General features: G+C 50.3%; 1 long non-coding RNA gene across 5 annotated transcripts in view; it reads right to left on the reverse strand.

The window, feature by feature from the left end:
* Positions 1-25,353, reverse strand: part of LOC311582073 — a 99,765-nt gene that overhangs the window by 54,579 nt on the left and 19,833 nt on the right. The window contains exon 1 of one of the 5 annotated variants that reach the window (XR_014774001.1): positions 20,089-20,236. The exons of 3 other annotated variants lie outside the window; for them this stretch is intronic. This is a non-coding gene — a long non-coding RNA (uncharacterized lncRNA). Of the gene's footprint in view, positions 1-19,622; positions 20,237-25,353 lie in introns of those variants that run through there. One more of the 5 variants, XR_014774002.1, reaches the window with a different exon arrangement.

The following is a 25,353-nucleotide window of genomic DNA, read 5'->3' on the forward strand; positions in this document are numbered from 1 at the left end:
CTATCCTGGAGAGAAACAGGAACACGCACATCAGGACACCAAGTAAACCAGCAAGTTGCCCTGAGGACAACTAGCGTGCAGACTGCAGCCACGCTGGGATGAACCGCAGACTGCCGTTCAGGATGGAACTCTGAAGTTAGCAAAGGAATTTCCTGTGCTGGCTGCAGCGCAGGTGAAGGTCACAGACTGGGTGCTCCCGGCACAGTCAACAGGAAGGTGACAGGAATGTTGAGAAATGAGGTTTCTGTGCTAAGGAAGGGCTCCGGTTAGAGGTCACTTTACCAAGGGGAGGGTAGTGTGCCAGGATCCTGGGGAGACAAGAGATGTGGAGGTGCATGCCTGTAATCCAAGGGCTCGGAAGGTTGAAAAGGGAGAAACTTGAATTCGAGACCAACCTGGGCTCCCAATCTCGAAAAAGAAAGAAAGAAAGAAAGAAAGAAAGAAAGAAAGAAAGAAAGAAAGGAAGAAAGGAAGAAAGGAGATAAGAGGAGGAAGAGGAAGAAGGAAGAAAAGGAAGTGGAAAGTGGTGAAGCAGGCTACTGGCCACTTGCTGTGCTGGGCACACAGCCTCGGGCCTGCTCTGCTCTGCTCTGCACTGCCCCCTTCTGGGAGCTCGGGAGGCAGGCCCACCCTGTCCTCACACGTTCCCACGGCACCTGCGGCCGGCTCGCCGCCCCTCCAGATGCACCACTCCTGTCCTCTCACCATGATCTTAACTTGCCGCCCAGATGTCAGAAACTCCTGCGAGCTAAGCTTTGTACAAATGCTTTAAAGAGACGTGACAGTCTACCTGTAGGGCCGCACTGTCCCAGCTGAACTCCCACGGAGCAGATGGGACACAGAAGAAAGGCGGAGATAGATGGGCAGAGCTTTGCTCACTCTCAGCTAATGGATAAGAGAAGAGCCCAGAGTGAGAGGCTGGGAAGGAGGTGGGCTACGGCTGCCCTGGCCAGGAAGGCATACAGTGCTGCTCCAGCCTGCGGTGGGCTGGGTCTCAGAGCTAAGGTGTTGGCTGGCACGTCTAAGGTTTTAGTGGAACAGCCGCCCAGGGTTGATGTCTCAGCCTCTCAGCGAGATGACTTTTAGGATCCCTTAGGAGGTTCTCAATCAGTTCTTTGCCGCATGATGGGGGCACCTTCTCCCACCCCCCTTAGTTCCCACTGCACCCATCAGACTTTTCCTTAGATCCCCGTGCTTTTCGGGTCCTCTGTTACGGCAGACACCCCTCCTTCCCCGAGGTCACAAAGACACGTGCGTTTCCCTCCTAAGCATTTTAAACCCTTGTCTTACATTTCAGTCTTCGATCCATCTGGAAAATTTATTTTTATGTCACATTTGAGAAAGCTATCTAAATTTATAGTTTCCTATATGAAAAGGAAGGAAGGGAAAAAGAAAGAAAGAAAAAAGAAAGAAAGAAAGAAAGAAAGAAAGAAAGAAAGGCAACATCCCAGTAGGGCATTTCGAGCTGGCTCCCTTCTCTTACTGACTAACAGTGCCACCCCTGAAGATGAACCGGAACACCCCGCAGGCTTCAGGGACAGAACCCAAGCATCTCACAGCTTCCTCTCTGCAAATGCTATGTGACTTGGGGTTTTTTGTCTTTTCTTCTTTCTTTCTTTTTCTTTTCTTTTCTTTCTTTTTTTTTTTTTTTGTTTTTTCGAGACAGGGTTTCTCTGTGTAGCCTTGGCTGTCCTAGACTCACTTTGTACACCAGGCTGGCCTTGAACTCACAGCAATCCACCTGCCTCTACCTCCCGAGTGCTGGGATTAAAGGAGCGTGCCACCATGCCCGGCTTTTGGCCGGGTCTTAAATAGCCATTTGAGCTCCTGGTGATCCCCCTGCCTCCACCTTGTCCATGCTGAGGCTACAGGTGGGCACACCACACCATTTATGCTGACCTAGGCTCGCTGCAGGCTAGGCAAGCACTGTACACCTGAGCCACTGCCCTTTACTCTCCCTGTTCCTTTGGTTGGCATTTGTTTGTTTGGGTGACTTTTGTTCTTGCAAGACAGGGTCTTGCTGTGTAGTCCAGGCTCAGCCTCTCTCTGCAAAGCCTGTGCCACCATGCCCTGCTTGACTTTGATATTCTGTCTTTGCCTTTCAGCACAGGACATGCACTTCTGGGTCAAGTTTGTGAACACCCTTATTGAAACTGTATTGAAATAATAAGCTAATTTGGGGGAAATTGCTGCCTCCCTTTACAGTATTAGCTTGTTTTTATTTAAATGTTCTTTCTTTCGATGAAAACTTAACAGCGCCCTGCACTCTCATTCCCTTTAGATTAGATTTATTTCTGTTTCTCACTTTCCAGCTAATGGAGTCCTTCAAACTTCATTTTCTACTTAGAAGTCGAGAGCGCGCAAGGATGCTTCCGTCAAAATTCCCAGATGCACGGAACGCTTCTAATTATATAGATTAGCTGGGGTTTTCTAGGTAGACTGTCATATGGGTTCCAAAAAGCCCCAAATTTCTCTCCTTTTCCACTCTCTTCCATCTATTTCTTCATTAAGCTACAGCCCTAGCCCTCGGGGATCCAGGCGTCTGTGCCCTCACTGCATTTCTTGTGTGTAACACACTACTCACCGGTCAAGGTGTTTACTCTAACTTTTGGTTCTATTCATGTTGGTTGGTAATTTTTTTAAACTGAGAATGAATGTAAATTTTTGTCAAAAGGCTGTTTTATTCATTCACTGAAACACTTGAATACCTTAGCGTGTGACTGAGGTCAAACGGTTTACACTAGGTTTTAGTGTGCACACGTGTTTCCTGGGCATCCATGGGCCTTACTAAAGGTTTCTGCATCCAGCTGACTTGTGGGCAGTTTAGAACTCTACTGTCACTTCTGTCTTAGAGCAGGTGTGTGTGTGTGTGTGTGTGTGTGTGTGTGTGTGTGTGTGTGTAGCGCATGCAAACGGAGCCAAGCATTTTCAGAAGTTTTTTAGTTACAAGACAAAAAGTTTAAGAGTTATTTTCATGGCAGTGTTTTACAAAGATAACCTGGCATCGTGTAGCTATTTGATTTTGTTTGAAGGTTCCGTTATGTCTTAGAACCTCCCATCAATGAATGCTGAAATCCAGTGCAGGCTGGTGAAGCGAAGTCACTTCCCAGGTGGCCTGCTCACCCTGGCAGGGCCAACAGGTGACCTGGTTTGAGCTTGTGGGAGCTCAGGAGGGCCAGGCTCACCCGGGGCTCATAGCCTCCTGGTCCCTTATCTTATACTTTATTGATAGATAAGAAGTTTGTCTATCTACTCCTCAGAGGAGCCACACAGATCACAGAGAAACAAAATCCCCCACTGGTTTCTTGCCTCCTCCAAGCCCCAGCCAGGAAATAAAAGACAGACATCGTCCATGCACATGCATGGCTTGCTCCTGGCACCTTCCACTCCTTGCCTGGACACCAAAGGGACATAGGAGACACAGAGAGAGCAGCAGAGAGAAGTCACTCAACCTACAGAAAGGGCATCGTAAGTAAAAGAATCTGGGAAGAGAAGCTAGTGGCCTCTGGAGTCAGGGATGTGGTGCTGATGGTGGGGAAAGAGTCTTGGCATATCACCACGGACAGCCATAGACCCTGTGACCTCGCTCTGTGCAGTGTCACCGCCGAGCCTAGAATCCAGCAGCTCCTTCCTCCTGAGACATCCCACCATTTCAACCAAGGTTTCTAGCCTCAGAAGAGAGAATACAGAGTCTCTCTCTCTCTCTCTCTCTCTCTCTCTCTCTCTCTCTCTCTCTCTCTCTCTCTCTCTCTCTCACACACACACACACACACACACACACACACCCACCAAGATGGAGGAGACTGATTCTGAAATAAAGTAATGCCATGTGAATTTCACAGAGCTGTGGCCTACTGGTCTGCTGCTAATGGGAGATAAACCCAGCACTTGGTAATCGCCATGACTGTGGCACCATCATAAATACTAGGCATCTATGAATTAATTTGATTCTTGCTCCCTTCCTGAGTGGCACTGTCATCGTCCCCACTAACCTCTCAGAAAGGGTAGCCACCCCAGAGGCACCCTAAGGGAATGGCCTTGGGTGACCTACAGGAAGGACACCTCCCATGGATGTACAGGCAGAATTTGAGGCTGGCATCTGAGTAAATTTGCTGGGTCTGGACCGTCTCACGCTGCAAAGCCAGGGCAGCCATCCTCGTGTACCGTGGACAGCTGCTCACAGAGAGCTTACCGTTAACCTAGCCTGTTCTTTGAGGAGTTGTGGGGGTGTCTTCACCCCATTTCATCCCAAATGATTATTTTAGAATTCTTCCCCGTGACACACACAGAGGTGTTCTGGTCAATTTTCCCATGTTGAGAAGTGTCCCAGCAGTCGGGGGTCCATGAGGGACACTAATATGGCTGCCCTTCATCCAGCTGTCTCCTCAGGAAGCCGTGAGGTAGGCTGGTAGGCTTTTCCTTTTCTCAAGGCCAGCATCCGCAGGCCTGGTGAGATGCCCCAGGCAGATGACTTCCTGTCCAGTGTCCTCCCCAGGCAGACAGCGTCGTGTGACCTGCACAGGCTCCATAAGACAACCCCAGAGTCCCGCACCCGGCCACAGTCTACATTGCACCTGAACGGAGACCGGCTCTTCCCTGGTGCCTTGGCAACCAAGCCCAAGACAACTTGTTAACTGGTTGTCACCAGGTTCTGTGACAGAACTGGGAAAGCCTGCGTGTGGGAGGGCTGCGTGTGGGTGAGGCAGGGCTGCAGTCTACAGTGCCTCCCAGCCCTGAGCACAATGTGCAAAGCACCACCCCAAACCACAGAACATCACCCAGACCTGAAGCGGCAGGGTCGGCCCTCCACCAGGCCAGGACGGCCATGCTGGGCACCTCCTGGCCTCTGTCAGTGCTGCTCACGTGCAAGTCCACAGATAGCGCGCGACACACACACACACACACACACACACACACACACACACACACACACACACAGAGGCCAGAAGACACACCTCCTTTATTTTCAGACAGGTTATTTCGCTGGGACCTGGAGCTAGGCTGGCTGGCCAGGGCTGGGATTACAAAGGTGCAACCTGTTTTTGTTGTTTTTTAAATGTAGATTCCGGAGTTGAACATGGTTCGTCTTGCTTGCCTAGAAAGTACTTTACCAATTGAACTATCTCCCCAGAAAGCCCCCTTTAAAGGGTACTTTTACTATGTTGGTGGGGACCCACGCAAAATGAAACCCAGTGCTTTCCTGTCCTACCAGGGGCACTAGTACTTTCGTTGCTCATTTTCTCAGAGACGGCATCATGAGGCACTAAAGCTCTGGGTGCAGGTGAAAGGGGGTCTGGTTCTAACTTTACTGATCCTTGCGCCATGATCTCAGCCTCGCTGTTCCAGGGGACTTGAACTCAATTTTCTCAGCTTCAAACCTGGATGGTCAGTATCCCCATCGCAGGGTGTTTTTCCTTGAGCGTTGGGCAGAATTATATATATGTGGAAAGTCCCTGGGAGTCGGTAGCAAATGACTGAGCACAAATTTGATTCCTAGAGAAACGAAAAAACGGAGCCTTAAACGTTGAGCTGCTGTGGTGAACTCATGTGCAGAGCGCAAGTCGACGCCCTGTGTGCCACACTGTACAGACAGCAGACCCCTTTTTTTAGAGTGCAGGGCTGGAGACAGGCCTGTAGGTTGACTAACAGTGAACAGTGGCTGTTCTCAAAAAAAAAAATCGTAAAGGAAACATGTGTTAGTCAGGAACAACTAAACACATACAGCTGATACCCACTCTTGAGCGATGACGTTAGCACATTCAACAGAGGACGCAGAGCAGGAAGAGCTCCGACCCGGTGTTAGCAGAGACCAAAGCAATGGGGCTGGATCGGAGGTGGCCTCTTGTTGTCCTAGGATATCGCCGTGGGTGGTATTTATTTTTCCCCCCATGTGCTCTGCTGTACTTTCCAAATTGTCTAAAATGAACACATCTTACTTTTAGAATCAGAGAGAGAGAAAAAATGAATAGTAAAAAATAAATGTGTGTGCCATACAACACTTGGGAGCTATTATGGAAATGAGGCACACTCCGCGGTACTGTACTCCTAAAAGGGCGTGGGTGTGGGTGGGTGCGAGATAGAAAACCTGCTCACTGCTCATCACCACAGAAAACAGAGGCTCGGGCCTCCAGCCCCAAGATGGAGAAACTGGGAAATGGGCTCCTGAGAGCAACGGACTCACAGACACACGGCCTGGCCTTCTCTGAGCCGTCTAACTGGGAAGTGGGAAACCAGGAGGGCAGAAAAGGTCGCAAGGTCACCTCTCAACGAAACAGTTGTTTTATGTGACAGAGAGACTATTCAGGGATTGCCTTGTTATTATTGTCGTAATGAATATTATTTGGAGACCATGGGCTAGGGGACAGCTCAGTTAGCAAAATGTTTGCCTGGTAAAAGCCTGGGGACCCGAGTTCAAGCCCAGAATCCATGTTAGAGCCGGGTGGGGCTGCGAGGGACGGGCAGGAGTTACAAGTGACCAGGGCTCGTCCAGGAGACCCGCTGGTTTCTAGCACCTACCTGACTGTAACTCCAGATCCAAGACCCCCTTCTGGCTTCTGAGGGCATGTTGTCTGTCTGTCTGTCTGTCTGTCTGTCTGTCTGTCTGTCTCTCTCTCTCTCTCTCTCTCTCTCTCTCTCTCTCTCTCACACACACACACACACGTACATACACAAACAGTAAATTAACCTTTTCTGAAATAAGATGGCTTTAGCTGTTTCAACTTAAATGATAGGAAATGCAGTTTAATCCCAAATGGAAAGAGTATAAAATCCCTCTAGCAATGTGCACTTAACACTGGGTGGAATTTTTTCCATTTATAACCTTCTGCTTTTCAAAAGGATCTGAAGTAGAGTTTCATCTTTGATTTTTAGTTTTCCTATCAAAATGTCTTCAGGGACGACGTTAAAGAAGACCCCCAAAAAAGTGGATTCTCCCATCCCAGCAACTTCACCAAGGCCCTGGGGAGAGGTGCAGTACGTGGACTTCTGCCAGGGAGGGGGCTGCCATGCTCCACAGCGTCCTTAATCCACCTGTGTCTGCTCTGTTTCTCCACCACGGTGGGCCCTGTGCTGGCTAGTCCTTGCTTCCACAGCAGGGTAAACTGAGTGCCGGCAGGACCCGAGAGGCACTGTGGGTTCAAAGTCCTATGAAGTCACTATGGAGAGTAGTAATGAGGCAAATGGGCCACCCTGAAACTCCAGGGAGAGCGCGCGAGAGAAGCTGCCGTCCACAGGCAGATCTAGGTGCCGACTCCCTGCAGACAAGAATGGTGCGACACGCGGGTTTCTGCCAAAGGCTGGCGATCTTGTCCCAGTTAGGAAGACTGGTAGTGACAGCATCATTTATAAGGAGTTCTTCAGGATGGCCATTCCTGGCCTGCCTTCCATGAGGACGGCAAATGGTTTCATTTTTCATCTTATGCTGATTAAGCCAGGAAGCCTCCCACCCACCCACCCATCCATCCCTCACTCATTCACCTATCCACCCATCTGTCCCTTCCTCTGTTTAGTCATGCATCATCCACCATCCACCCATCTGTCCCTTCATCCATTTATCCATATATCCAGTCACTCGCCCAACCATCCATCTATCTGTATCTATTTATCCATCCATCCATCACCCATCCATCCACCCATCCATCCACCCATCCATCCACCCATCCATCCACCCATCCATCCACCCATCCATCCACCCATCCATCCATCCACCCATCTATCCATCATCCATCCACCCATCCATCCATCATCCATCCATCCACCCATCTATCCATCCACCCATCTATCCATCCATCCATCCATCCACCCATCCATCCATCCATCTACCCATCCATCCATCCATCCATCCATCACCCATCCACCCATCTATCCATCATCCATCCATCATCCATCCATCCATCCATCCATCCATCCATCCATCTACCCATCCATCCATCCATCCATCCACCCATCTATCCATCATCCATCCATCATCCATCCATCCATCCATCCATCATCCATCCATCCATCCACCCATCCATCCATCCATCTTTAGTTACCACTCACTGTACTGGGTGCTAAAAGCGTACAGCAGGATTTACTATTTCTTAGACTTGAGGTCAGAGTTGAGTAAGGGAGACAACGGTGGGCAGTGGGACGTACCCCTAAGGGTGCAGTTGAGGTCTGCTGGGATCCTGTAGAGGTTGTGCAGTGTTCCCCTTCCTTCTTAAAAGGGCAAGCAGTGGGACAAGGGAACGCTGTTCACACAGTATGGCGTGGCTGTTTTAATTCATACCTCCTATGGGTAACAAAGGCCTAAGCAGGGTTGTGCCTTGTGGTGCGTGCGTGCGTGCGTGCGTGCGTGTGTGTGTGTGTGTGTGTGTGTGTGTGTGTGTGTGTGTGTGTATGTGTGTGTGTGTGTTGCACAAGCCTCCAGCTGATGGGGTGTGTGTGTTGCACAAGCATCCAGCTGATGGGGTGTGTGTGTTGCACAAGCATCCAGCTGATGGTGTGTGTGTGTGTGTGTGTGTGTGTGTGTGTGTGTGTGTTGCACAAGCTTCCAGCTGAGATCTGCTTCTCCTCCCCCTAAGCTCTGAATGAAAAACAACAATGCTAAGAATTTTGCTTCTAGATGGGCAGGATGTCTCAGTGGGAAAAGGTGCCTGCCACCAAGCCAGATGACCTGAGTTGAATACCTAGGGCCAGCAGTGGAAAGAGAGGATTGGCTTCGGAGAGACCTTCTCGGATCTCCGTCCACACGCCATGGCATGTTCATATCACACACGTGCGCCATGTGCCTGTATGCAAAGTAAACAAAGAGAACCGTAATACAAAATTAAACAACCTGGCCCCTTTACAAAGTCTACCCGTGATAACTGTATTAGGACTCTTGAGGTAGGGGTTGTCTGACCTGTTGCAAGCAGGAAGCTGAGATCCGGAATGCGGCAGCCAGGGCTGACCTTGGATAAAGCTGTGGGAGCGGCCTTTGAGGGGAGACGTTGGAGAAAGAGTAAAAGGCAAATCCTGAGGGAGGGGATGATGTTATGGATGAGGCTTAGGCAGCCTGGTGCCTGGCTGAGCGGTCCTGAGACATGAAGGAGTGGACCAGGGAGAAGAGGAAGTTCAACACTAGGACAGCAAATGCTTTGGTGGGAATCACATGGGGGAAAGGCCAGCCAGACTCCTGTGTCCATTACCTGGGACGACTGACAAATCACAAAACTCCAGCCCCTTTTAGAGCTCTCTCCTGTCCTTCCAATATGCAGTACACAGCACATACTTGTGTGTGAAGGGCCACGGGTCAGGCCTTGGAGGAGCAGAGGACCAATCTCTGGACCTCAGGGCATGCTCTCTCTCTTTAAATAGCATAAAGGAAGCACTTTTGAAGAATCATCTTTTGAGCTGGGATCTGAAGACCACAAATAGAGAAAAGGATTGGATTTCAAGGCAAGAACCTTATGTCGAGGGGCGATGTGGATCATCTGAGGGAGTGAAAGACTACAGTGTCCTGAGAGCGACTGGCAGTGGGGCTCAGTCCAGGGGGCAGCAGAAGGAGGCGCATCTTCCCTTCACAGGGGATGAGAGCCTTAGCCAGTGGTTCCCCCGCTCTCCCTTGAGAGATGGTTCCCACCTTCATCCTTTGGAAAAGCCAGATACTACAGCCTGAGTCAGGCTGTTGTTTTAGTTAGCTCCCTCATTCAGGGGCCTGAGGCTGAGCATACTAAGGACACACCACCATCTGTGCTAGGGGAGGCAGAGAGAACCAGCGGCTGACAAATGCTTGAGCTGGAACATCTGCTGTGGGATGTGCAGTGCTGCTAACTCACTGGATGACCCTGGGCAAGCCTTTTAACTTCTGGGTCTCGGTCCCCTCCTTGCTTACTTCCAGGACTTTCCCTATGCCTGTGGTCTCTCACAGAAGCAGCCTGACTGTGCACTGACCCCTGTGCCTGAGGTCTCTCACAGAAGCAGCCTGACTGTGCACTGACCCCTATGCCTGTGGTCTCTCACAGAAGCAGCCTGACTGTGTGCACTGACCCTTGTGCCTGTGGTCTCTCACAGAAGCAGCCTGACTGTGCACTGAGTCTCTTTCCAGAGAGTTACCATCCATCAGTACTGGCAGAAAGATGTCCCACACCATTTGAGATAGAGTGTCATGTCCACCTTCTGTCACAAAAGCCTGCCTTTAATTCATGGTCTTGTCATCACAACACGGTCCAGATGTCTACTAAGTCACGATAATTCAGGGTGCCAACTGGTAATCGGGCTTCTGGAACCCCAGTAGAGCCATTTGTGAGGGTGTCTCAATTCTGCATGTGCTTGTGGGAGGTCAACAGTAAGAATCTAGCTTCAGGCTGGGACCACACAGAAGCCAGAATAGGCAGGAACAGTGAGGCGTGACCAGGGAGAGCATGCCTTTGTGACCTGCTGACTAAAAGGTCGCTGGATGGTTCTGGAGAGTTCTGGAAGGCTGGACAGTCAAGAGCTTCGGAGAGGCAATACTCTCCTTGGCTTTAGGGTGCAGCCAGGACAAACTGAAGATCTGTGTGGCCAAAGTTATCTTGAGGGCTATGCAGAGAATGGTTGCAATCTGACTGACATCCCTTTCTCCCAACTAAACCAAGGTGCTTTCCCTATCTGGGTCAGAAACAAATGACAGAGAAAACAGTTTCCATTGTTTCTCAAACACTTAGAACTATGGGAGCTGGGGGGGGAGGGGAGAAGAAAAGAGGGCGGAAGGGGAGGCACACAGGGAGAAGCTGGGGCCCAGCACTCTGACGGGAGGGCATGAAGATGGAGGACGGAGTCCTGGGAATCTTATCTTGGAATAAAATAATCCCCATCATCTGTCTACCCAAGGCAGGCTGACCTCAGCCGGGGGTGGAGGGCAGGAACTCCAGAAGGCAGCCGAGAGCCACACCCACGAAGGCAGCAAGCCTTCCCCTGCCTCACTTCACCGTTCCCATGGCCCTTGCCCACACGTTCTCTCAGTTCCTGCCAACAACCCTGTGAAATAGAAGCTATTACCCTCTTTTTAGGGATGTGAGAACTGAAGCTAAGAAACCAAGCGAGACTGTCAGTCACAGGCATCAGAAGGCTTAAAACGCAGGCTCCGCGAACCCTGCCTTCAGATGAATCAGGAACTCAGATTTGGGGAACAGTGGGCTGGAGTTCCAATTTACATTTTTCACCCCTGGGTAGTTTCAAATGCATCTCCACCAAGGGAGCCCCGGGTCCCTGGGTTATCCCGGTGCTGGGAGCTGCTCATCCACATCTCTGCAGCAACCCTACCATCTCGGTTGATTGTGGATGTCTCTCATTTGGGAGCTCCAGCAGGGCCAGATTTAGCCACCAGCCTGGGAACAGAGCCACCGAGGGCTCTCGCTCAGTAGGTGAGGGCTTTACTGGAGCCAACCCCACCTTGTTTCTTCTGGTCACAACGCAGCTTTGGGAAGCATTTCACTCATGTTATGTTGATAGCGATAAGACTTTAAAATGACAACCAAGAGGAGCCTTTAAATGGTCCTGTGCACAAACAAATAATCAAATGCAGGCGGGGCAAGGCAGTTTGTGCACACAAGATGCCCCTCGACTGCACGGGAGCTTCTCCTGTGAGTGAGTGGGAAGAGCGATGGGGAGCACGTGAATAGCTCATGATGGACAGCTGCTCTTGCACGTTCAGCTAGTGGTGAGTTTGTGTCCTGACGACCCGCCAATGGTTTCATTTTGAGGTTTTTAAAAACACGAAAAAACTGGTTGAATTAAAACAAAAAACAAACTTAAAGCACTTGACCTAGTTCTCCTACAGCACTCGAAAACACGGACACACTTCTTAAAATAAGACAGAGGGTGAAATAAGTCACAACCATGAGGTCTAGAGAAGATAAGGAGTTGGCCTGGGCTACAGCAACTTGAAAGTCCATGCGGGGTTTTGCTCAGAAGATGTTGGTGGCTTTGCCCACTGTCTGTGGGAAGAGACGCAGTGACAAAGGCATCCTGCAGCAGGAAGAGAGAGAGAGAGAGAGAGAGAGAGAGAGAGAGAGAGAGAGAGAGAGAGAGAGAGAGAGAGAGCGCAGCTTTGCTTCTAAAGGACTGACTCAGGGTGCTGACGAGTCAGGGGAACATGGAGGCATGAGGGAGGCTTCCAGACAGTGTTCTAAAAGCAAGCTCGAGAAAGCAATATGAGGTGCCTTGCCCACTTTTGATGTTGCTGTGATAAAATACTATGACAAAAGCAGTGTAAGAGAGGAAGAGTGTACAGCTCATGATGTGGGGAGTCAAGGCCGCAAGGGCTTCAGGGGAGGTGGGGAGAGCGTGACGGATGCACTCAGCTCACCTTCTCCTTTTCCTAGAGGACCCCAGCGTAGGGAACGGCGCCAGGCACAGTGGGTGGTGGGTGGGGCCTCTTGTCCATGAGTTAAGCATCACACTGGGCAAGGAGTCTCTTAGCTGTGGGATTTCAATGGCTCCAGCGTGTTTTAGGGCAATGTCTTCTGTGCATGATGGTAAAAGGCCAAAGGAAGAGACATGCCTGGTACGTCTACATATGTCCCATGGAGCCTGGGAGACTTCCATGAGAGCCGTGGAACAAATTTGGAGAGTAAGTTTCTCAAAGTGTGACTTTGTTTTACAATAGAAATACAACTAAGACACGCCATCTCATTGTAAGTACGAAAACAGGACTGAAGATGATCGTGTTAAGTGAAATGAGGAGGAGGAGGAAGAAGAAGAAGAGGAGGAGGAGGGAGAGGAGAAGGAGGAGGAGGAAGAAGAGAAGGAGGAAGAGGAAGAGGAGGAGGAAGAGAAGGAGGAGGAAGAGGAGGAGGAGGGAGAAGAGAAGGAGGAGGAAGAGGAGGAGGAAGAGGAGAAGGAGGAGGAAGAGGAGGAGGAGGGAGAGGAGAAGGAGGAGGAGGGAGAGGAGAAGGAGGAGGAGGGGGAAGAGGAGGAGGAATGGCGATCTTATGCTTTCTCCTACTCCCATAGATTGGAAGGGGACTATTAGGGAAGAGGAAACGGGGAGAGGAGGAGACGGGGAGGAGATGCCGGCGCATACGAATGAAATGCTCAGCGGCGGCCATGCTTACGCGTGAGAGGACCACCACGAAGCTCATTACTTCGGCAATTAATATGTGTGAATAAAAGCTTAAAGAGACCCCAAGACACTTTACCTGCTGCCTCCGCAAAGCTCTACGTTTTCTTTCTTTTTCCTTTTTTTTAGCGTGTGTGTGTGTGTGTGTGTGTGTGTGTGTGCGCGCGCGCGCGCGCGCGTGTGTGTGATGTGTGCTACATGTGCGTAGGAGCCTAAAAAGGCCATAAAATGGCTTCAGACACCCTGAATCTGGAGTTACAAGCAATGGTGAGCTGCCTGGATGTGGAGACTAAACTCGGGCCCCTGGCAGAGCAGCGAGCATTTTTACCTGCTGAGCCATCTCTCTCTCTCTTCAGCCCTATCTTTTCCAAAGGAAAGATACTTTATTTTCCACATCAGTCATTTTGCTGGTTGGTTACTCCGTGGTTTTGTAAAGGGAATGGCATGTAATTTAAAGCTGTATGATGCAGTGGAGCCCCGCGTCTGGATGGATAAATTATTATCTGTCATGTCAAGAGTCCTGTGCAGTAAAGGGAACCGGCAGTGCCCAGAAACGAATGCTGAAATGAGAAGTCCTTGACGTGACAGTCTCTGAACACACTGGTCACTTGGTCCTTCTGGAAGCTCAGACACACCCTCTAGCTTCTGGTATACATCTGTGTGCAAAGTATCCCCAAACGTGGCGGTCCATGCTGGTCACTCCAGCGTGTAGGAGGATGAGGAGCCCAAAGTCATCTCAGCTACACAGTAAGCCTGAGGCTAGTCCGGGCGACGAGGACTCTGTCTCAAAACACCCAGTGAGCAAGCAAACGGACGGACAACTTAACAAATGTTCCCACGAAGCTCCACTCAGAACTCCGGTACCAAATCATCATGTGATCAACATGTGTGCAGACAACATGTCACCCCCTGCAAACAAGGAATGACGGACGCACTTACACACATGATCAACTCCATCCAGGCAGGCGGCAGGGCAGTGAGGGTTCAGGCATCCAGGGAAATAAAGACACTGGCAGCATCCATTCCAGCTTAAAAGCAGAAAGAATGGAGACTAGCTGGCCCATGTCACCCCTCACTTAGTTCCCAGTGTGGCCGCTGAGGCCACAATCTGCGACATCTGGGGAGGAGGTGATAGTGCTGGTCAGCAAAGTCTGTCCCATCACCCCCACATCCAAGCCCTCCCTGCAATAGGGAGCTCCCCCCTCCCCACCATGTGCCGGGCATTCTGATGAAACAGCCGTCCAGCTGGCGAAAATGCTGGGGTCAGCACGGCATGGGCTCCTAACCATCCCTGCACATTTGGAGTTAACAGGGCAGAAGGAACGGCCAGCACCAGGTCCCGGCCTCCTATGCCACTTTAAGAGGTCATCTCACTCGTTAGCCAGAGTTCTGCGAGCGGACAGTGTCCGGAACCAGGGCTCTCCAGCTAACGACTCAACTCGAGTGGGGACAGGAAAATAGGTCAAGAAAGCATAGGATCTGTGCGCTGTGAGTGACAGGGCTGAGTCTTACAAGGGCCGTGCACAGTGAGAAGATGGAGCAGCTCTCCAGAGGGCCTTCCGCCCCCAGTTGAAGGGGTCTGACTAAAGTGCCTGGCTACCACGGGGCCAGTAAGTGAGAGGCAGAACATTCTTGTGTGCACCTGCAGGAAGCTGCCGGATGCCATCGCTAGGCTCTGCAAGACTGCAGGCTGTGAGGGCTCACAGTGAGCACAAAGCCCGTCATGTAATCCACTAGCAAATACTAACTCCCTGCTTGGTTCTGAGTGGGGAGGCACAGCACACAACACGGCCACCTTTCTCCATGGCCGTGAAGGAAATTACAATTGGGAAACAGGCAAATAAAAGTCTTATGCCAGGCTAAAGTAGTGTGAAGACGATAAAACGAGGTGACAAGGCTACACATCCTTACATCACCTAGATGTAAGGACCGGCCTCTCTGAAGAGGTGAAATTTGAGTTGAGGCCTGAATTACACAAAGGAGCCAGCCGTGGAATACAGGGGCCAGTGCAAAGGCCTTGAGGCACGAAATGGCTGGTGAGGTGCAGGGACCAGTTAGGAGGAAGAAGGAGATCCCGAGAGAACCACGAGAGGCAGGGCCAGCTCTTAGAAGGAGAAGGCATCAGAGGAGATCCCGGAGTTTGTTCCGAGAGTGAATGGAGAAGCCAGCAGAACACACTGGGGCAAAGGGATTATTACACGGTCTGGTTGCTTTGTGAAGAAACGGGCCGGGATTAGAAACAAGAAACAGGATGTGTTGCTTTTATAGGTTGGACCTGGGCAGGCGCAGCTCAGCACGAAGGCTGTTGTGGGGACTGTCTTCAGGGAGGAGTTAACCTTGAAAGAGCTGGTGGTGGGGGTGCTGTGGTGAGGCCCCTGCCATGCCCTGCCACCCAGAAGCACATGGCAACGCCTGTCTACCAGCCTCCCTTCCACTGTTTGTCGGAGTCCCCCGCTCTGCCAACACCCTGCTCCTGCCGCCCCTCCATACCATGGAGACACAGATCACCGGCTTTGCCGCTGATAGCACACAGTAGGGGAAAGGGGCTTGGCAGGGTCACTTTCCTCTCTCGCCCTATTTCTGTTCCTCTCTCTTGGGAGACAGAAAATTCAGAGGTCTGTTTACGAGCTCCCACTGGCGGGGGTGTGGTTGGCTCCTGCCTTTAAGGACTTGGGGGGGTTCGTTGAGACTCCCCCTGGTTGGTTCCGCGCCTACCTCAGTACTCAGACCAGCTCTGCTCATGGCTCTCTCCCTCCTTGCCACACTTTGCTTAGCTGTCGCTGGTAGCTCTGCATTGGTGTGAAGGTTATGCTTTAAATAAGTGTAAGAATATGTCACAAGTTTCTCTTCAGGCTGTGGAACCTCGTCTAGGGTGCTATGTTTGGCAAGCTTTCTTAGATACCAGGGGACTATTGCTACACTCAATTTCTAGAATCTTCCACTGTCTGACCACTCAAAGATGTCTCAGTGAGGTTGTGCTCTTTGACCACACTGCGCACTTTGACCTTGTGGTTATCCTTGGAGCATAGGGACAGCATGTCTGACCAAGAGACTGGTACAGAAATCTGAGGAAAGACAGGAAACTTCATCCCACACCAGATCCCAGACAAGCCATGATCACTGATCAATCACCCAGTGGTCAAAGGGAGAAAAGTCAAAGAACCTAACAACTGGCCATTGCGAGTCCACTAAGAACTAGTTGCTCAGGGCCTTTGGGGTTTCTGGGAAGTGCTTCCTAGTTTGTATTTTCCCAAGACAGGTTAAACTGTTAAGATTAGTCAACCATCTCAAGTCGACAGATAAGCCACTGACCCACAATTTATATGGCAAAGGGACCACTAAGGCATCTCACTGTTTTTGAGAGCTGAATTCTACAAAACTATACTCAAACCTTGTTCAATCCCTCTCTCTCCCTCTCTCTCTCTCTCTCTCTCTCTCTCTCTCTCTCTCTCCCTCCCCTTTCTCTCACTCTCTGTGTGGGAGAGGGTTGTGGGGGGAGACCAGAAGCCAACCTTGTGTGTCATCCTCAGAAACACCATCCACCTTGGCTTGGGCCTGGGACTCAGCCCGCAGGCTGGACCCCCGGTGCTGGGATCACAGGTGTGTCACCAGCTCCGGATTCTTCACTTGGGTTCTATGGTTTGAGCTCTGATCTTCCTGCCACACAGGCCCCTGGCAGGTATGAGGACAGCACCAACCTCCCCCAAAGTATTCTATCTTACTTTCAGCTAATGTCAAAAGCACATGTGTCATACACATCGTAAAAACACACCGTAAAATATCTACGGAATAATTTCTAACGGTCCAGAGGTCCTGCCCCAACCCTACACCACACCTAATAAATGAGAGATACACAGGATTTTCAGAGTGGGATCGATTCCCCGGGCCTCCAAGGCGGCGACAACGGAACAACACGCAGGCTTCCATATTAACCCGTCCCTTTTAATTATTCATCAAAACGAGGGAGCGCTTTTTACTTCCAGTGAATATCTGAAACGGCGGGTTAACATCAGGCAAGGCCGGAATATTTGCCGCAAATATTTCTGAGACTGAGAGACACTTCATTTGAATGGTTAGGACTGAATGTTTTCTTTTTTTCCCCTTTCAATGTAGAGAGGGCTATATGAAGGTTTAGTGTCCAGGGTATTGTTCAGTGAATGTGTGTTTGAGTGTATGCATTTTGTAGAACACAATAGAACTCAGGCGATCAGTAAGAGATTTTTATAGACCATATAAGCCTCCCCAGGGACTGAGTGCCAACTGCACCACAGTAAACAAAGGCCACAGAGAGAGCGCACCACTGCTCCTGTGGAGCGCACATCCACACTTAGGTCACAGCATTGCTGCACAGGAGGGAGTCATCTTGGCCCCACTTTAACTCCCCTCCATCACTCTTCCCTTCCCTCTGTCTGTCCTGGAGTCTGCTCTAAGGTTCTGTTCTCAAGATCTCAGAAAGACGTTTGCACGGCTCACCACAAAAAAACCCAACCAAACCAAACCAAAAAACCAACCAAACAAACAAAAAACCCACATTACTGCTGTGTGAACTCTATACATTTCTTCCATGTACAGTACACCAGCATGGTGGTGCAACACAGGTAACGGGCTTTCCACACATGAGGCACAAAGGCGCCACACTCGCTCGGTGTCGCCTGTGCCCGGCTTCCTCACAAGCACAGCAGTCAGCCCCAACTCAGAAGCCATTCTCACACTCCATCACAGGTTAACCAAGGGGGAGCTTCTTGCTTGCCGCCAGGGCATTGCGACCATTTCGTAGTTAAGTAAGCAAAAGGAAAACAGCAGATTATTGCTCAGTAAATGTTCTGCTTTTGTGTCTTTGCCTCTGGGCTCCACGGTGAATCGACAGCCACCAGGAGAGCCGGCGGGAGAGCTACCGCAAAGGAGACCCTTTGGTGCCGCATCACGCTGCTGACTCAAACTATGGCTCCAGGGTGACACTCCTTCTCATAAAGGTGGCCACTTCCTTATGGCCACCTGGATAACTGTCATCTCTACCCACAGAGTAAATCACACATGTACATAGGCATCATTTATCTTAAAACAATGTAAACCGAACACGCGTCAGCAGATCATTGTAAGAAGTGACAGGCACAGGTTGTATAGGATACAGAGTGAGTTTACAGAGAATGCAAAGCCAGAACAAACGGTGCCGGAGCCTGATTCAGTCTCCCACAGAACCTCCTCCCCAAATATGACAAATGCACTCAGAGTGTTTAAAATCGGACAGGTAGTTTACACAGTGAAATGTCTATTTTATCGGATGGGCTATTCTATATAGAGCATGTACAATGCTTTAATCGTTAACAATATAAATATATTTAGTTAGAAAGATCAATTGGGACTGGCTGCTTTGAGCAAGCTCTTATAGTGCTGAAGCCAAAAATAGATATATCAGAATCTTGTAAAGATATTTTCTGCTAAGTGTTCGCTGGTCTAAAAATAATCTCTTAAAACAATTCAGATGATTTGGCTGGGGTGGGGGCATGGCATGTGTGCATATTGACCCAGGCTGCGATTTCCTGCGAAGATACCACAAAAATGAGTTCCAGAATCCAGGCCAAGTTTACACACAGAGCAGAGCTCTTGGGAATGACAAAAGAGGCTGAAATCCTTTTTCTTTAAATGATATAGTTCTGGATAGAGGAGCAGAAGGCTGAAGGCAAGGCAAGATGAAAACCAAGTTAAAGCTACAATAAGGGGGGAGCAAACAATTCAAGCTCCATCTTCCTGTCACTGTGGGGAGCATCTTTTGCAAAGAAGCCCAATATTTATTTGCCTACCTTATTAAACTATGCAGAATGCCCACCCCAACCTCAGACTCACCCCCAAATGGAAACCACGCAGTGCCCTGTGCAATCGTTACATTCCAGGACAGAAGCGGTTACTTGTCAAATGTTGCAGGGAGGGCGGGGGCGGGGTAGCTGAGATGCAGGCATTTTAGATATACAAAAATCCAGGGAATCTCAGAGGATATCTAAATGTATACAACATACATATGCACAACATATAAAAATATATACATACGTACACACACAGATACATACACTCACACTCTGTGTGTGTGTTTCTAATTAGCTCTTCATAGAGCAACAGACGTCTGGTCACCAGGCTAGCCATGGAAAGCTGGGTGGCACCTTTGTCCTTCTTTTCTAGTCATGAACATGCCTGCAAAGTGCAGAGGACTCCCGTGCATTCAGACTGCCTAATACCTAAAATAAAACGCGTTGTGTCTGTCAATCAGTAACTCAGCCTGCCATGTCTAGCCAGCAACAGACTCTGGGTGAGATGGGCAGGCAGCGCTACAGCGTCCCAGCCCAGCTTCTGCCTAGGGCTGGGCACCAGGGTAGCTCCGAGGAGGTGCCTGCGATGCTTGGGGAGCAGGAACTCATAGTTTACCCCAGGAAGAAACGCCCCAGAGGTCGCAGGAGAAGGGAGCTCACCTCGCAAAGTGGAGGAGCACCTGCACCTGCTGAGTCCCCTGCGGTGACTGAAGTGCACCGCCCCAAGCCCCACCACTGGAGCACCGGCTCCTACTTACCGGTCCCGCGTCACTAGCAGATGGAAGGGCTCGCTCCACCGAGCCGGAGGAACCTCTTTCAGTGTGCGTGTGATAAGGAAATTCGAAGTTAGAGGGACCTCGCAGCTGCGGCAGGCTCACTTCATGGGAACCCGTGCTCGCCAGGCCCTCAACTCAGCGGCGCAACAACAACAACAACAAAAAAAAAAAAAAAAAAAAAAATCAACGGATAACGCAGCACGGGGGCGCAGGCAGACAAAGACGTTGCCCGCCGCTGGGGTCCGACCTGCTGGCGCACAGGGGGCAAGGGTCCCTGCATACTGCTTCCCTCAGAGGTTTCTCTGGTGACACCAGGACAGAGTCTGGACGCTGTCCCAGAACAGTGAGACAAGCATTCCTGGCTTCTCCAGACGACTGTCCTCTACCCTACCCAAGCACAGAGTGTCGTGGTCTCTCCCACATTCCACGCCCTGTCCTGTGTGCGTACCTTCCTGCCAGGAGCCACTCTGACCAGTCCTCTGACACCTCCTCAGCCTCAGAGCAGCCGTCAAAGGCCCTAGGGTTTGGGGAGGGAAGAAGGAAGAGAAGGAAGGAAGTAAGAGGGAAGAGGAAGAAAGGAAGGGAGAAGAGAGGAAGGAAGGGAGGAAGGGAGGGGGAAGGAAGGGAGGGTAGGGGGACGAAGGAGGAAAGGGGGATGAAGGAGAGAGCAAGGGAGGGAGGAAGAAAGGAAGGAGGGAAGAGAGGAAGGGAGGAAGGAGGGAAAGGGGGACGAAGGAGAGAGCGCGCGGGGGTAGGGGGGAGAATGGAAGGACAGATGGATGGAGGAGTAAAGGAGGAAGGGGAGGGGAGGAAGGTTCTAGGCTTGTGAGGTAAGTGGTTAACACCAACTAAGTATTGATCCTCTTAGTTCCAAGACAAACTGCCTTCTTAGTGAATTAGTGGACATGAGAGAGAGAGAGAGAGAGAGAGAGAGAGAGAGAGAGAGAGAGAGGGAGGGAGGGAGAGAGAGAGGCAGGGAGTAGGTGCTGTGGTCTGAATACACTTTAGCATGAAAAGACACTGGCCTGTGACTATGCTCTCTAGGTGGGTTTGTCACAAACCCAGGTCCCAGCAGGGCCTGCTGAGTTGGTGACCTACTGATGCAGCCTCATGGAAGACGGCAGTGACTGAGGTGAGTAAGTCAGAGCCTAGCCTTGGTAGGGGACCAGCTGGCTGCTACCTGTCTCGATGCTGGGGGCAGGTGTGTGTGTGTCTTCCATTCAGCTTAGGCAGGCCCCCAAAGCTATGGCCTATCTTTCACACACCATCCATCTCTGGTCCTGTTTATTAAGGAGACTTTGTATATACAGCCACGTAGTGATTATGAATTTTAATTATTTATGTTATATTCTATTTCATGAGTAACTGTATCTTTCTCGTAAGTAGCAAGATACCATCAGTCCCACTACTTTTTCTCAGCAATTGGTTTGGCCTGCTTAACACCACTCCTCGTCAGTAAAAGCATGCGCAGAGAAAAATCTGAGCCTTTCACTAAGCCTTTGGCCAGTGGTTCTCAACCAGGGGGCTTTGGTGGGTCAAATGACTCTTTCATAGGGGTTGCCTAAGACTACTAGAAAACAAAGATGTTTACATTACAGTTCACAATGGTAGCAAATTTACAGTTATGATGTAGCAACAAAAATAATTTTATGATTGGGGGGTTCACCACAGCATGAGGAACTTTACTAAAGGGTCGCAGCGTTGGGAAGGCTGAGAACCACTGCCTTGGAAAGTTTTCATGAAAACCACACAGGAAGGGATAAAACCCAGCAAGTTTCAGAATGGCAGATATTTCTAGGGCTATACATACGCATGGCTAATGTACTTTAAAAAAGAACGAATACCTGTAAAAGTTCCCGCGGCTAGCTATTATCCCCTCAGGGTCGGCTGGGTAAGAAGGTGGCGGGCCCACACCACCCAGAGTCCGGCCCATTCCAACAGCCCAATAAGTCAGTAGACCCAGGTAACGGCCCTGGGCAGGATGATGCCAGAATAGAAGCCTCTGGAGAGTGCAGGCTGACTGAGGTTCACCCTACTCCAAATAAGGACCTGTTTTCTTTGGTTTTTCAAGGCAATGCAAAGCAAGGCTTTGCTGCTGCCTCCCCCTCCCCCCCTTTTCCCCCTCCCAGCTCTGGAGAAAGATGCTGTGAGACTGTATCAGCCTGGAGTCACCGAGGCTGTGGCTACATTAGCGGCATCACACACAACACTAGGGTGATGTCTTCGCTCGCTCTCCAGCTCTCTAATTATTTACCCCGATCAAGCCTGACTGCTGGAAAAATCAGCTCTCTGCAGGAGGTGACAGAGCTGAAAGGTTCTTTTCACAGAGAAATCGCGGGCTGGTAGCTGGCATCTCGCCTGCAGGCCAGTGAGCCCCTGTGGGCAGTGTCATGAAATAAATACCAGGACCACACCATTTTCCTCATTCATCCTTCGGCAAACACCCGCCCATCTGAGAAAACCTAGGAAGAGAATAGCTAAGGTACAGAGGACATACAGAGCCTAGCCCCGCCCCCTGCCCCCCCCCCCAGGAAAAGAAGCCACTGTTCTTAAAATTAATGTTGTGAAATGCAGAAAGAGCGTGTGCTGAGGTGGCTGGCATTTCATAGCTGGAGCACAGCTCACAGTTCCTATGGGCAGACAAAGCAGAACGCTTCATTGTTCCCACGGATGGGTGCTGTTCTCTCATGCAGGTTTCCTGAAAAAAAAAATGGAATGTTCAGGAAACATTTATGTTAGAATTTGATGGAGTTCTTATAAAAACAGAAAGCCAGCAGCCCTGTCAGCTCACTTACTCCTCTGACTCCACAGAATAAAAACCCTAGGAAAAAAAAAATCAATGGAGATCAATATCATTTGTATCCGTCTATTTTGGAGGACCTCAGTAGAAGGGGCATTTTGTCTACAGGCTTTCTGCCTTCTAGGACTGAAAAGCTACTGTCGCACATATGCAAAATTGTAATTTCTCAGGTCCAAGGTAGGAAAAGCCACCTTCGGATTTCTATCTTTTTCACTGCTTCCTGAGGAACGAGGCAGACATGGCAGCCTGCAGGGATGTGAGGAGGGTACCCCGTGAGGCACCAATGTCACCACTGTACAACGACGAGGGCCACCCACAGGCTTGGGGAGACACACACACACACACACACACACACACACACACACACACACACACACCACACACCACACACTGGTTGTTATTTCCAACTAGGTTGTGCTTATTCTAACATTAAAACCAATCTGTATTCTCTGAATATACAGACACTTCTTAATAGCACACATGAACATGTCCCACTTCCCAGGAAGGGCTGGGACTCTCCAAATCTGTGGTAGATAATTAGCTTGCTAATTAAGTATCACGCACACATACACAGGCACAAATGCACATGTACACACATGCACACACACACACACACACACACACTTCCTTTTTTAAAAAAAACCCTTCTGTGACAATTGACATTCTAATTCAAGGCTGGCGTGGAACTCCTGTGTCCAGTGTCTAACTGAACATCTTTCAGCACCGCCGAGGTTTGTACTTGTTGCCCAGTTTCTCTCATGAAGCACTGGCCTCAGAATTATGGCGCTAAGGAAGAGACTGGATAAAGATGTAAGTAGTGTGGGGCTTCTGGAAAACTCTGCCCAGATGTTTGTCAGACGCCAGAGAAGCGGCATCACGTTTTTCATGAAACGCGGTGTTAACATAAGAAAGAATCAACAGAATTTTGCATTTTGAAAGGGGTGTATATTCAACTGTGTGGGGCTGCGGGGCCATCTCTCCTTCAGTTATTAAAGCCACCACCCAGTTGTCTGTGACCCCATTAGAGATAAAGCTCATCCTAGAAGAACAAACGCAAACCTTCGCAATGTCTCCCGTTCAAGCATTTGATAGGGGGAATTGGAGCGCTCTGTATGACACTAAATTCATTGGGAGAACAAATATTAATTATAAACTTTTTCCATTGGTGATTTAAGTAGGGTGTGAGAAATTACTTATTTTTAAGGTAAGACAAAACCTCTACCATCCCCACAGCACTGAAGATGATAACCTTGCTCAAATTTAGAATTTGCATCCGCTATAGGAAAATGTTTATTGTGGCAATTACAGCGGACATCTTGTGGCATTGAGGGCATTTCCGCTGTGGAGGACTTGCAGCTGCTCAAACAGTTCCATCTTTTTGTCTCAACCACACCTGCCTTTGCGCAGACCCAAACTCCTGTCCTGTTCCCCTCAGTGCCGGCCAAGTTCCATTTCCTGTCATGTGGCCTGTCTACAAGCTCTAGGCTGGGCTTGCAAGCCTTATTTTCCACAACAGTGCAAGATGCACAGTCCCTAGAGCCTGAGCCGCAGCCCTAGCACACAGACAAGGGTGGAAAGAGGCTGGGGGCCTTCTTTGTCACTAATTTGGTTGAGGCATTCCAGTCAGCAAGGCGAATCAGCTCAGGATTTCCGACTGCTGACTGGGAGTGTCCTGGGGTAGAGAGACCTCATGGGTCTTGTCTGCCTGCTCAGTGCTTTGGCCTTCTGCTCCTTTCTTCCCTGAGAGGCCCCTGCCTAGCTGCGGCGTCAGTCGTCACGCTGACAAGACAGCAGCACATGGCCTGAGAGTGCCGTCTGAGTAGTTCACGAAGGGAGGCAACAACATGATTACAAAACTGATGCCATCCCACGTAGTGATAGGGTTGGAGTGGTTGAGGCCATTAAAGAATCAGTGTTTGAAAGGGAAAACACAGCAGACCCAAATGTGGCTGTATTTATACAGATTTGACACTTTGAACACCACAGCACGCTTTGGTAGTGACAGTTCTGCCTTGGAGAAGAGGGGAAAAAAAAAGACAGCAAGGCTGGCGGTAGCTCCACGGCTGGGGTCCCCAGGATTATTGCGTCCACTGGTTTCAGGATGCTGGAGTCTTGGAACACCCCAGTCCAGACCAGGATGGGTTGTCTGCTATTCCACAGGAAAGCAAAGCTGGAGACCGTGAGGGGTCTTTGGACCCAGACCAGCATCGTCTCAGCCATCACTGCTCCCTACGTGCGCTTGGGCTGTACGCAGGAGGCGGCATTACCCCATCACCCCAAGAGTGGATTAAAGCGAGCCTGGCTGTGCAGACCCCTCCCCGCCTGTCCTACACCGTAGGTGCCACTGTTGAGCCTTCTCAGAAGCAAGAGCAGTAACCTCCATCGATCGACTGGAAGGAAGAGGCAGCTTCCTGCCCCATGCTCCTATAGCTCGGGGGGTTTGGCACGAGGGACCAGAGACGCAATCTCATCCTTCCCTCCCTCCTCCCCACCAGTCTGTCCATTTTCCTTCAGAGACTTGGCCTTACTGTGTTGCCTGTGCTGGGTTTAAGTGGTTTCTCTCCATCTTCCCAGCCAATGTGCCTCCTAGAGTAGGAACCCAACGCTGCTGACTGCGGGGAGACCGTGATGAAGGGCTGTGGTCTGAAGAAGTCAGGACTGATGCAGGGGGGGGGGGCAGCGGGTTGCCTTCCTGACTGTCCTCAGGAGGTGTGGGACAAACAGTGCTCCTTCTGCAGGGCTCTGCTGGGAAGGAAGGACGTCACGGCCTTGAGAGCCTGGCAGAGAACAATCAGGGAGGTGAGGTGGGAGACAGCAGAGCGGAAGAAGAGATAGGAGGAGGGCTGGGCTGGAGAAACACTGACCCTGACCCGTGTACTCTTCCATGCACCTTGGCGAGCCCTGCCAGCACCG

Source organism: Acomys minous (genome assembly GCF_964271855.1).
Source record: "Acomys minous genome assembly, chromosome: 13".
Classification (NCBI taxonomy): domain Eukaryota; kingdom Metazoa; phylum Chordata; class Mammalia; order Rodentia; family Muridae; genus Acomys; species Acomys minous.